A 698-nucleotide genomic window follows, 5' to 3' on the forward strand; every position below is an offset into this window, starting at 1 on the left:
TAAAAAAAAAAAAGAAAAAAAAGGGGGGGGGGAGAGCAGTGGGGGTGGCTTCTCAAGCCCTTGGCTGCAGACAGGATCTGGAGAATTTGAACCCTAAAGATTCAAACACCAAAACATTAAGCAAGACCCTTTATTGTTATTATTGTTAAACCAGTCTCATAAATTATCTATTGGTAAGAATTTAATGTTAATTTGTAACTGTTGGATTTGGGTTGTTGGCAGTCCTCCAGTTGGTCACTGGTTGAACCAGTCCATGGTAACCAGAAACCCCATCCTGATTTGGTGACCCATGCATGACAGGGGAATGTTCCCTGATTTTTTAGAAGTGCTGAGCATGTTCAGCTCCTCTGACATCAGCTCAAGCTAGATGTGTTTCTTAGACTGGGGCAGTTTAAATCATTGGCTTAAACTTAAATGCCAACTGAAGTCTTTTTTTTTTTCTTTCAAATTGTTTTAAAAACATTTTGAGGGCTTCCAACAAAACCTTGCACTGTTTGTGCATTTGCAACTTCTGATTATTAGGGAAAAAAACAAAAACCTTCGAACCTACAAACATTTAAGTACGCACATTATTTTACTCACTTGAATAGCCCTTCTGACTTCACTAAAACTGTTTGTGCTGAAAATGAACCATGTGCCAGAAGTGTTTTTTAAAACTGTTTTTATTAAAATAGCTTCGCGGAGTGGGAAATCTTTGT

This window comes from Gavialis gangeticus, unplaced genomic scaffold (genome assembly GCF_001723915.1).
Source record: "Gavialis gangeticus isolate Ggan-Ray unplaced genomic scaffold, GavGan_comp1, whole genome shotgun sequence".
NCBI classification, from domain to species: Eukaryota; Metazoa; Chordata; order Crocodylia; family Gavialidae; genus Gavialis; species Gavialis gangeticus.